Source organism: Macaca thibetana, chromosome 1 (genome assembly GCF_024542745.1).
Source record: "Macaca thibetana thibetana isolate TM-01 chromosome 1, ASM2454274v1, whole genome shotgun sequence".
Classification (NCBI taxonomy): domain Eukaryota; kingdom Metazoa; phylum Chordata; class Mammalia; order Primates; family Cercopithecidae; genus Macaca; species Macaca thibetana.
The window spans coordinates 66,982,970-66,995,084 of record NC_065578.1 but is presented as its reverse complement, the minus strand read 5'-3'; the positions used below and the strand labels follow the sequence as shown (position 1 = coordinate 66,995,084).

The window sequence follows — 12,115 nt, the reverse complement described above, 5'->3', positions numbered from 1 at the left end:
TATACATTTTATAGTAGGGAAGTGGCTTAGTGTGGGCAGATAGACTAAAGTTCAAACTTTCCTTAGCTATTGAGACACTTTGAACATAGTGGTTATGGTTAACCTTTCTGAGTCTCAGTTTCCTCATCTGTTAAATGGGCATCATATCATTTGCCTCACAAGATAGCTATATTAAAGGAAACGGCGCATATAGTGAACTTAGCCAGTGCCCATCACATAATACATGTTCAATAAATGGTAGCTATTATCATTGTTTGCATTTAACTATTATGATGATTTCTAAAAACTTTTAAAGCCTTGGAAAAAAGTAGCCCCATTTCTCAGCCTGTTCTCTTTTTCTTTTTAATCAAATAGGAATTTGGGGAAAAATCGAAATATGTGCAATGATCTGCTTTTAAAAAATAACTCTCTTGTGAAACTCACTAGTTCTTTATAGTATCGAAAGTGATTTCTGGCTGCAGAGGCAGCATGGCATGGGGACTTAAGAATAAGGCTCAACCTATCCAGCCTCAAATCTATACGAAATACCTTTGTAACCTTGGACAAGTCGCTTACCTCTTAAAGCCTCAATTTCCGCATCAATAAAATAGGGATAATACTGCATAGGGTTATTGAGGTTGATTAAGTGAAATAGTCTATATGAAATGTTTAGACTACATGTAGTTCACAGGACACAAATAATGGTGGCTATTATTTTCCCATCACACTCCATTTTACAAATAAGAATTTGCAGAAGGTCAGGCACAGTGGCATGTGCCTGTAGTACCAGCTCATTGGTGGGCTGAGGCCAGGGATTCCCTTGAGCCCGGGAGTTTGAGTCCGGCCTCCTCAATGTAGCAAGAGCCCATCTCCAAAACAAGTTTTAAAATCAAATTTGCAGAACACTGTTTTTTGTGATAAATGGCTTTTATGAAGACACTTTTATATGTAAGAAGTTGTTCTTACTGTTTTGTTCAAAAAGAAGAAAGTTTATATCTGGTTTGCTTATACATTCCAAACTGTAGCACATGTGAAAACAAGCTACATTAACTAAACTTAACTTTCCATTTTTTTAGGCCTTGCCTCATTTTATTAAGATTTGGGTAAGTGATATTGCCATCAGATAAGGAAAAAATTGCGTATTATTTTTACAAGGACTGAAAATATGCAAACAAACTATGTTTAGCTAAATGCTCGCAATTCAGGTCACTTGATTTTGCTCTCTTTCAGTAAAGACTAGTATAGTTGGCACCTTTGTGCAGCCCAAGGAGGTCTGGAAGCAGGGGTGCATAAGCTTCCATGGGTGGAAAAGGAGAAGAAGGCGGAGTCTGAACTAGTGAGACGACCCAAACTGGTGACTGAGGCTTGGTCAGGTAGGTGTGGAGAGCTGGCCCGTGGCAGAGGAGTTTGTTCCCTTTCACAGGGCAGCGCAAGTGTTTCTTTCAATAGCTCCACCTCAGTATCTGTCTCCAGGCAATGGACAGTCGTAAGCGGGTGGAGCTCGGGCCCTGTCGTGCTGAACCCGTATCGGCCTCGTTAGAGATGGCACCATGTTCAAAAGGCCAAGAAGAGACCCAGAGCCAGCACACGTGACATGGGGTTTTATTGCAGGATTACATGGGTTTTTATTGCAGGGGAGAGTCCAGTGGTGGCAGGCTGAACAAGATAACTGCATGGCCCAGCAGTTAAGAGCCCTAAGTTTCAGGATCTTTCACTGGCAGCATCCCCTTCCAATGCCCTGTAGCTAATGTGGTATTCCTAATTTTGTATTATGTTTCTAAAGAGGACCGCCAAAATGGTATAAGGCTTAGAACTCACAAAAACTGGATCTATCCATGCATCAGGGACACACACACTCTGAGCCTTCTGCCCTGTTGTATGGTTGCCAGGGCGCTGAAACTCACATTTGATTCTCCCTTGGGAATAGGCATTGCCTGTGTGTGCCCCTTCTGTAGCTAGACCTGCGTTCCCTAAGAGGACACCTAACCCTTTCTGTAAGGGGGAAGCGAGGCCCAGCGAGGAACTGCTGTCCAGGCACCTTCCTGGCCACCAGATGCCATCCTTAGGATAGAAAGGGCCCCGTTCATGCAGGAAGGGAGGGCAGGCACTCAGACCACCAGCGGCTTGCTTTGTGGTTTTTCAGAGGGAGGCCCTACAGAGGAGACCGGGTGGGAGGGAGCCCCGTGTGAGGCTTCAACTGGCTTCAGAATTTCCCCAGTGGAAAATTCTCCTGGAAAAAAAAAAAAAAACATATATTCTTGAAAGTGTATCATCGCTGGCAAAACCATAGCTGTGATCTCAAGATTGAGGAGAATGGGCTGGCCAGCCTTCAGGGCTGTGCTGATTAAGCCCTGCTCATGCTCAGCCGTAATCACATTCCCTCCCTGTTACTGCGCCGAAGGGCTGGGCTGCTTTGCTCATCAGCGCAAGTGGAATGTATTGAGAAGAAACAGGAGCGCGGAAAGGCTCCTTTATATGTGAGTATCTAGCACTGTGCGAAAATCGTAATTTCCCCTTTCAGTGAAATGCGAGCCAACTTCGCCCCCTAGAGGAGGACCAGAGAATTGTTTAAAATGAGCCCTCGAGGCATTTTTATTGTACTGATTGATAATCTGGAAAGATTGTTAGCCTGTAATTAGATGGGACTGTGAAAGGGGCTTGTCTAAGAGGACTTGGGGGGGGTGTGTGTGTGTGTGTGTGTGTGTGTGTGTGTGTGTGTGTGTGTGTGTGTGTGTGTGTGTGTGTGTGTGTGTGTGTGTGTGTGTGTGTGTGTCTGTCTAAGAGGACTTTAGGGTGGGGTGTGTGTGTGTGTGTGTCTTGTCTAAGAGGACTTTAGGGGGTGGGTGGGTGTGTGTGTGTGCGCGCGCGCGCGCGCTTTTGCTTTGAGTTTTTGCCTTGAGATTTTGCCTTGAGATATTATTGCAAACTTGGGGTTGAATACTCTTATAGCTATCAAGAGTAAAATAGTTTAAATGCCACCAGACTTAAGGCTCACAGCTGTTACATTTATAGTGGACTTTTTTTGGCCAGATTTTCACCACTACTTCTAATTATGACAGTCATTGTTAGTCTTGAGTTTCCTTTCACTCCTTGGGGTTGTGGCAGACATAAAGCCCACTAGAAAGCAGGAATTTTCAACCACAAACTAGATATGTATTAGAGATCCTAAATTATAGACTTTAGTTATGTCACTCACATTGAAATCTTTTTGATGTAGTCCTGCTACTTTATTTGCATCATTTCATTTACACCTGCTACTAACAACTGATTCAGTCACAGGTTAACTAGGTAGTAGTTATTTCACTACTTCCTATACATTTTGTGTATTTTTAAAAGAAAAATGCAAAACAAGCAGAAGGATAAGGGTTGAAGCATAAAAACCTTTCTATATATTTCATCTTCTGTTAAAATATGATCTTATTCTGACACCTTTGTTAAGCCTTTGTTAATTATTCAGCTGCTTTTAATTACCAAATCTGACCCAATTACTTGGCTTCTAATGTGTTCCCTGTAAATAAAGCCTTTATAATAAAAATGTTATCTACCATCTTTTGTCTCTGGGTAAATATGTTTATCATCTTCATTGTTCTAGATCTTCATCCCTCAAGTGCAAGATACAATTACAGTGTTGATATTAGTAATAGTCTTAATGGGTTTTTTTCTTTCTCTGCTCTTAGAAACACTGAGCTGTACTTCAGTATTTGAGGGCATGGCATTGTTAAGAGATCGTTACTCGTGCGTCAGATTAATTGCCTACTGGGGACTGTTTCCCTCAGAAGGATGTGAAAAGAAGAGAGTGTGCATACATTTTGTAGATTATTATAAGTTATTTTTTCAGGACTTGAACTTCTAATGACTATTGATAATATTCTTATATATTTGTCTACTTTAGTTTTTATATATTCTTATATATTTTGTCTCATTTTTCAACTCATGCAATTTTTATGCAAGGAAATAATTTTTTGACAATATAATCTGTTGCTTTTTGCCCCAAGTGTGTGGAAACCAATTGCCTGAAGTACCAAACAGGCTTTGTTTGGAGAAAGATGGATATATTTTTCCCAGGTCCAGTTCCTGGAGGATTCCTCTGTGTTCTTGCTACTTGACTCACTCTGACGAAGTCCAGAGGTGATGGTAAGGCCTAGAGAGCTGCAGTTTCTGCTAAACCAGAGGAACTCCAAAGCACAGGCAGGTCGATTGTTTTTGCGGGAACACCCATCTTCCTTGCTTGTGGCCGTCACCGCCACCCCAGTTATTGAAGGAGAACACACACGCATATACCCACATGCATATACACACAGCTGTTAGTACCTTTGTGTCTTCTTGGACATCTGTCCCCTTTCCGCTGTTGAAAGTGGCCATTAATCTAATGTTGAGACAGTCTCATTCATTAATTGTCCCTCAAAGTCAGGTAATTGCAGTGCTGAGCAACATCAGGATGATATCGAAGTTCCCTCTAATTTCAGAGCATTTTCAGGCTTTCATTATTATTCACAAATTGCAACACGCTGAAATTTAGACCCTGCTGACTAGACCCTGCTGACAGAGGAGAAGGGTAGGCTTTGGAAGTGGGTACTTGGGATAGGTCAGAATAAGGGTTCGTATTTTTAGTAAGAGCAATGTTTTGCAGACATTTTGATAGAATTTTGTGGTAAATGTGGTAAATGCCAAGAGGTACCCCACCTCTTTCTCCTGGTCCCCCAGCTGCAGCTCACTGGCTCATTTGTCTTTATGCACCAGGCTATTCCCTGTCTACCTGGAGCACTGCCTCCGGGTACTCATTGTCGCACCAGCCTGTGTATTTCACATCCCTTAACACAATCCATATATTCTTATTTCTTTCTTTACTTGAGACCTTGATCTCACACCTAAACTATTGGCCCAGAATATACACTTAATACTTACTGAGTGAATGCGAAGGAGTAAAAGAACGAGCAAGCAAGGAAAGGAATATATTCAGAGGCATGACAAGAGCAGTGCCCTTTATAATCACAATTTAAGGTGAAAGCCACTAAAACAGCAATGCAATACTAGCATGTCAATGCGCAAGGCTTGTTAGCCTGACGTGGAGTTCACAGTCTATCCTTTGTTAGACTGCAAATTGACAGAGCTTCTTAGACAAAAGTTGTTAATATAGTAACAATCTTAATGTATTCTTTTAAACAGATAAACTAAAATATAAAAATTAATAGTGGAAAGCCAATCAATAGTTCATAGGGCGGGAGGGGGGCTGATTTGGAATTATAGCAAAATTATAAAAACAACCTAAAATGCTACAACAAGAAGATGCTTGTGTAAAATGGAATTTGTATTCCCAGCTACCCTGGAGGCTGAGGCAGGAGGGCTACTTGAGCCCAGGAGTTTGAGGCTGCAGAGCTATATCATTGCGCCACTGCACTCTAACTTGGGTGACAGAGTGAGACCCTGTCTCTTACCAAAAAAAAAAAAAAAAGTGATGTATATTTATTTCTGTGTATCCCTACCAAAAGTGCATAACCTGCATCAAATCAGGAAGAAACATGTGCAAACCCAAATTGAGGGACATTCTACAAAATAACCACCTTTTACTCTTAAATATCAGTAACATAAAATACCAAGACATACTAAGGAAGCATCCCAGAGTAAAGAAGACTAAAGAGACATGACAATTGAACATAAAGTATAATTTTGTATTTTCTTTTCCTGTAAAGGACATTATTGGGATAATCATCAAAATCTGAATAAGGTTGTAGATCAGATAATAATAAGATATCAGAATTAATTTCCTGATTTGACTAATTGGTGTGGTTATATATGAGAACTCCTTATTCATAGGAAACATACACTGAAGTGTTTAGGATTAAAACTTCGTATTCGTATTCATTCATATTCATTCTCTCTCTCTCTCTCTCTCTCTCTCTCTCTCTCTCTCTCTCTCTCCCCCCCCCCCCCCCCCCCCGGAGGGTAGGGTGTTAAATATAGTAAAATGTTGACATTTGAGGAACCCAAATCTGTGTGCTTTGCGACTATTCTCTAAGTCTGAACTTATATCAAAATAGAAATTAAAACATGATGCTTATAAAGACTTTATAATCACATAGGGAAATGCTTTTGCTAGAATGGAGCAAAATACAAAGTTGTGTAGCAGAGTATAATTTAGACTACCTTAAAAACTCAATCTGATCAAGGTTTCCTTTGATTTTTTTAAAAAGGAAGAACAGAAAATGCCCAAGAAAATATTAGAAGGAAATATAACAGCATGTTCACTTTTACCTTCTATTCACTTTAATTATATTTTACAAATTTTTCACTAAATTGCATGTATTTCATGAAAACATAGGGGGAAAAATCTTTAAAAAGAGATAAACACTAGCGCTCAAAAATCTGAGTGAATCTTCCTCTGTGTGTCTTCACCACCACATACCCCATTCCAGTAGAAGGATGCCGTGTATGTATGCATGCATGTAGAAATGTATGTGTGTACATAAATACATACTCTTTTAAACTTTTCTCTTGTTTTTCTTTAATATGTTGTGAGGGAAATCCTATATTGGGCAGGATTATAAATGAGATGACCTCTTAATCATCTTCTAGCCTTGCAGTCCTTGCCTTCCTTTCCATCTCTTTTGGAGTCAGCACCTCCTTAATCCAGATGCTGTGCTAGCTAGGTACTGAGTATGTAAGGATGGTTGAGCCACCCCACTTCATCTTTGAGAGATGTTTCAAGTCCATGGGGTAGGCAGATAAACAAGTCAGTGATTACAATCTTGTGCTAGGTACTGGGCAAATGTAGCAGTTCCTACAGGGGACAGGCTTGGGTTGGGGGCAGCCGTGGTGGTCAGGCAAAAGGAGAAGGTGTTGATCTTTAGACCTAGAAAGTTTAGTGAGAGCTTGACATTTGGAAAAGATAGAGCATTCTAAACTAAACATTGCAGCATATCTAGTGTATGTTCTCACCAAGACCCACTGGAGTATCGTTCTGGAGGCCCTGAACAAAGACGCCAAGAGTCTTACAAGACCTGAGAAGCTCCAAGTCCCACTGGGTCTGCTTTCCTGGGTCTGGGAGGGAGTGGTCTGACTGCAGGTGGCAGTAGTTGCTTTCTTTGGTCCTGGAGCAGAGCCCTGATTAAACTCAATGTCCCCATTTGCAAGATCACTGAGAGAGTTTTCCTGATTGCCCCTGCCTCTCTCGCCGCCCCCTCCCTCACCCAACAGAAAGCGGATGGTGTGCACATACCCTCAGGGAGGGTAAGGGACTAAGGGTTAATGGGAATACCTGGTTGGAGAGTTTGCCAATCTCGGATATACCCTGCTGAACTGTTGGAAATGTGTTTTATTCATTTGGAATCATAAAACCAAAGGGCCAAGTTGGCCTGCACTTGACCTTGCAGGCTTTGTAGATACTTCTAGGGACCCAGAATTACCCCAAAGCAATGTTGCTATTGAACAAGATGCCCCCTGTTTCCCTGGACAGTAACTCATCATTGAACCATTTGCCTGGGCCCATTATCCATTCCCATCATGAGAGCTGAGGACGCCAATACATAAGGTTTAAATCCACTATTCAACAAAATCAGAACAGAGGTTCAGGATGCTACAGCTGGGTGAGGTTGGAAGCCTCTCTGTTTATCTTGGGAATCTTTTAAACTATTTTAGAGCATGATTTTTTGCCCAGGTATTATTTCTACTTTAAAGCTGTCTCATAGGTTCTTAAGAAGATTACATAAACTGATAGAAATTCAGGGCATGTCACAGAGTAAGCATTCAGTAACTTCCAGTTATTATTCATAAATATTGACCAGCACAGTATATGGAGAGAGAATACTAGACTCTTGGTCAGGAAACCCGACCAAGGTCTAATCTCAGCTCTACCCCAGAATCCTAGAAGTGAAGGGAAACTGAGCTGGAAAGAGGCCTTAGAAATCTTCTAGTATCTAGCACAACTTTATTTCAGAAACTTAGACCTAGAAAGGCATAGGAGCCCTGTTCATTACCCACAACTTAAATGTTCTGCACATTTTCAAAGCAAGAATAATCATCGCACCCCCATTATAGGATCATTTCAAGTCAAGGATGAAGCGAGTTGGTGTACATCAAACTCTTGAAGCAGAGTTCTTAATACATATTAGCTGGTGTTGTTCTTGTGGATTTCCTGTTTATCCTCCCCCTCCTGTTTAACTGCAGGGATCGAGATGTGTCCTCCTTGCTTACTGTCATGTCCCTGGCATCTGGCACAGTGCCTGACTCTGGAGGTGCCCAGTCAATGTTTGTTGAATAACTGAAGAAGGTATCTTGCTGAGGATCAAATTAGGCCAAGTCCGAATCAGAATACAAGCGCTAATGCTAAGGTTCAGTATTTCCACACAGTTCTACATTAGCTTTGACTTTAGGCAAGTTGCTTCATTTCTTCATTTGGTTTCTTCACCTTGAACACGATCCATCATGTTTTTCCTGATCATGAACAAGGTCACCCGTCCGTCAGCCTTTTCGGGCAACCCATGTTTGTGCTGCACTGGCCACTAGGTGTCGTGGTTGGTCAAATATCAGAGAAAGCAAAAAAATAAAAATAAAAATAAATTGAACTGATTGCCCTACAACCTGCCAAATGATGGGAGTGAGCTTATACAGTTATTGGAAGCTAGTTACCTCTGGATGAGTTGATTGGGTTGCCTTGGAAATGCAGGGAGTTGCCCAGGATTTGCATGCATGGACTTTGAAGCAAAGCCATAGATTAGAGCCCACAGCTGTGCTCATACCAGCTAGCACCTTGGACACACTGGAACGTCACAGGGCCTTGGTTTCAGTAATATAATGCATGTAACATGCTCGGCACTTTGCCACAGTGAGGGAAGAGCACTACAAAGTTAGTGGCTATGAGGGCTGCTTCTGGTATTTGATACTGTAAAATGCTGCTTTTCTCTCCCTTGCCACGCCAACTGCTAAAGCTTTGCAGGCTTTCTGCCTTGCTCCCTGTTTTACAAAGCCAAATTTTTAAATAGCCCCTTAAACAGTAGAGTGGACAGGGTATCAGTATCAGGTTAAAAGGGCAGCCTCGAATATTTGGAGGGACACCAGAGCTCCTTGGAATGTCACTGTGGAGCTTAGTCAACACAAAGCAGAGTGTTTTTTACATGACTGGGACCCAGAGTGGAGGGAAGTGAGAGTGAGCGTCGTTAAAAAATGGCCTTCACTGAGATTGCTCAAGGAAGGGATTTCTTTGTTACATGGACTGTCATTTAGATCTAGGTGCCTTCTTTTTAAAATAATTTGGGGAAACTTCTAGGAATAACAATGACTAGTATTTATAGCGTGCTTACTATGCATAAGGTATTATACAAAACATCATACTTGCATGATTTCATTTAACCCTCACAGCAACTCTGTGAGGTACATACAGTTCTTATGTCCATTTTGTAGATGGGGAAATTGAGGTGCACCAAGATTATAATAATAACAGCCAACAGATACTAAGTACTTAGTATAGATCATGCATTATTCTAGGAGCTTTAAGTAGTATTCTCACAATAATCCTATAAAGTCAGTATTATTATTACCTTCGTTTTACAGATGAGGAAACCACGGCACAGAGAGGTTATATAGCTTTCTCAGGTCACACGGAGAATGGGTGAAAGAGTCCAAACACAAACCCAGGCCTACCTGATTCCAGAATTCGCTTTTTTTTTTTTTTTTTTTAGACGGAGTCTCGCTCTGTCGCCCAGGCTGGAGTGCAGTGGCACGATCTCGGCTCACTGCAAGCTCCGCCTCCCGGGTTTACGCCATTCTCCTGCCTCAGCCTCCCGAATAGCTGGGACTACAGGCGCCCGCCACCTCGCCCGGCTAGTTTTTTGTATTTTTTAGTAGAGACAGGGTTTCACCGTGTTAGCCAGGATGGTCTCGATCTCCTGACCTCGTGATCCGCCCATCTCGGCCTCCCAAAGTGCTGGGATTACAGGCGTGAGCCACCGCGCCGGCCCAGAATTCGTTTTCTTAATGGCTGCACCGTATTGTCTCCCACAGTACTTTGGATGCCGTTAGGCACTTGACGAATGTTTACTGAGGTGAGTAGTTATCAGACTATAGTTAGCCAACATGGAGAAGACTGTCTACGCAGGAACCATAGAGACCTTGACGCTCCTCCCTCCGAAAGCCACACGCCTTCTGGCCTGCATTTAGTACTGTGGGATGTATATGCTGTTCCATGTGCTGGATTTCACCCCTAACTTCTTAAAACATTTTTTATTGTTGTGTAATGTGCATATTTGGGGGGTACATGTGATATTTTGATCATGTATACATTGTATAATGATCAAATCAGGGTAATTGGGCTATCCATCACCTCAGACATTTATCTTTTGTTTGTGTTGGGAACATGGCAATTTTTTTTAGCTGTTTTGAAATATACAATAAATTGTTGTCGACTCTAATTTTCCTACTGTACTATCAGATACTAGAACTTACTTCTTCTCCCTAACTGTATTTTGGTACCCCTTAACCAACTTTTCATCCCCTCTTCCCAGCCTCTGGTAACCATTATTCTACTCTAACTCCATGAGGTCTACTTTTTTAGCTCCCATACATCACTCCTAACTTTTTGTTAGTAATAAGGTATTCCTCCATTGGAGCAGTCAGGAAAAGGCAAATGTTTTCAAGTCACACTTCCACAGGGAGCATCTTAGCTGATTTTGTTTGCTTCATGTTTTTCTGTCAAGGACTTTTTTGGGTGGGTTTGTTCTGGTGTAGTTGTGTCCAGCCTCATCTCTCAAGCATCTAAAAGCCAGAGCTGATGGGTTAACAGCAATGAGCCCAGCCCTCTCTGCTGTACCATCAATGTATGCTCCAGTGTGCATATGGCAGCCACTCAGCCCCTGTCCAGCATGCTCCGCAATCCTGACACCAGGCCAATGCCAAGCTGTGTGAAAAGCAGAGGAGGGTCGGCTGCCCAGCTTAGCGAGCTGGCCGCTGCTACCAGCCGATGGTATTTCATCATCATGGTGAAATACTAAGTCTGAGGAGGGACAGCAGGACCCAGGCCACATTAATCCTTCTCTAGGTGTAATAGTTCAGTCCCAAGGGTTTGGTTGGTTGTTTATTCTAATGTGTTGCTGCAATAGGAAACCCAAAGCTAGGGCTGGGCGTGGTGGCTCATGCCTGTAATCCCAACACTTTGGGAAGCCTGGGCAGGCAAACTGCCTGAGGTCAGGAGTTTGAGACCAGCCTGGCCAACATGGTGAAACCCCACCTCTACTAAAAATACAAAAATTAGTCAGGCATGGTGGTGGGAGGCTGAGGCAGGAGAATCGCTTGAACCCGGGAGGCAGACACTGCAGTGAGCCGAGACCGTGACATTGCACTCCAGACTAGGTGACAAGAGCAAAACTCTGTCTCAGGAAAAAAAAAGGAAACCCAAAGCTAAAACCTCCTTTTCGGACCTGCAGTTCTGAGCCCTGAGACTTGTTTATGTAACCCCTGTCCATTTCTGCATTGCTGCATTTTCTTTTTAAGTGAGCTGAGCCATCTCAAATCTTTCTCAGAACTTCTCAACGCTCCCCAGTGTCCCTGGGGACCCCTAGTTCAGCCTTCTCAAATAAAGCAGTGCTTTTCCTTCTGAATTTTTCTCCTCTAAATACAAGATTCTTTTTCCACTGTGACCAAAATCACAGATATCAAAGGAGATGGAGAGGGAGTTTGGAGCTTCTGGAGGGAAGGCAACAGTCAATATAGTGCAAGGTCCCCCAGAAGGCAGGAGGGCATGAGGTAGAAAGCCCTAGTGGAAAGGCTCCCATTTGTGACAGTCCCTTTGGCCCTACTGCTTGGCATCTTCCAGCCATGTCGGTCTTTGGTTGCCTTGCCAGTATGCAGCTGGAAGCAGGTTGGTGTTGGCTTTGTCATTAAAGAGCTGGTGGACACTTGAGTGATGGAAGGAAACGAGTGATGAGCCAAAGGGGATTCTGGGCTCATGCAAATGTTTTCCTTTCTCTTGTCTAGAGTGGTACTTCCTGCCAATTTCCTCATGTAGGTTGATCATTCCTAATCCAGAAATCTGAAATCTTCCAAAATTCAAAACTTTTTGAGCACTGACATGACACCAGAAGTGGGAAATTCCCCATCTGATACCTTTGCTTTCTGATGGTTCAGTGTGTACAAACTTTGTATCATA

The 12,115-nt window shown here is 42.5% G+C and overlaps 1 protein-coding gene across 6 annotated transcripts in view; it reads left to right on the top strand.

The window, feature by feature from the left end:
* Nucleotides 1–12,115, top strand: part of GNG12 (G protein subunit gamma 12) — a 129,376-nt gene that overhangs the window by 60,921 nt on the left and 56,340 nt on the right. For 3 of the 6 annotated variants that reach the window (XM_050765312.1, XM_050765483.1, XM_050765391.1), the window contains exon 3: nucleotides 1,210–1,352. The exons of the other annotated variants lie outside the window; for them this stretch is intronic. The gene's annotated coding sequence lies outside the window, so the exon portion shown is untranslated. The remainder of the gene's footprint in view (nucleotides 1–1,209; nucleotides 1,353–12,115) is intronic. 6 annotated transcript variants of the gene reach the window in all.